The sequence below is a fragment of the Frankliniella occidentalis genome, unplaced genomic scaffold (genome assembly GCF_000697945.3).
Source record: "Frankliniella occidentalis isolate FOCC.00 unplaced genomic scaffold, Focc_3.1 Scaffold581, whole genome shotgun sequence".
NCBI classification, from domain to species: Eukaryota; Metazoa; Arthropoda; class Insecta; order Thysanoptera; family Thripidae; genus Frankliniella; species Frankliniella occidentalis.
In genome coordinates, this window is record NW_026267697.1 from 2,813 (window position 1) to 3,379 (window position 567).

Here is a 567-nt window from a genome sequence, read left to right on the forward strand (position 1 = left end):
ATAATGTCACCTCTGTGGAAATTAGCGAACTTGTCAGTATAATCCACCCTCTGGAACAGTTGGCCTCAAAAACGGAAAATACCTTCGTAGGTGATCACATGGGTAGTGTGGAGGCAATTGTACTTCCCAAGGACGGGGACAGTCCCCTCCTGGAAAGCTTGAAAGCCCATATAAGGGAGGAAGTACTGCTAGTTCTCTCCCTTCTTGCTGTCATCTCAAAGTGCAAAAAAATAGTAAAGTTTTCTAAGAAGAGCAGCATGAGTGCCCAACTCGAAAAGGACTGGGGTGCACTTTTGCAGGAAGGGGACACGAGGTGGATGTCCACACTGACCATGCTTCACTCATTCTTTCCCTCTCGTTCACGCCGCCCAGAAGCTGAAAATCCTGACAACCCCCCTGATGACCGGGATGACGATGACGACGACTCTGACAGTTTCAGCCTGGACCGCAGCAAAATCCAGAAAGTAAGTGCCCACGACACCGGCCCGATAATTTAATTAGAGCAACAACACCTGATGTCGGGGCCGGGGCGGGAGCAGGCGTGTGCGCATGCAAAATACCCCGGCG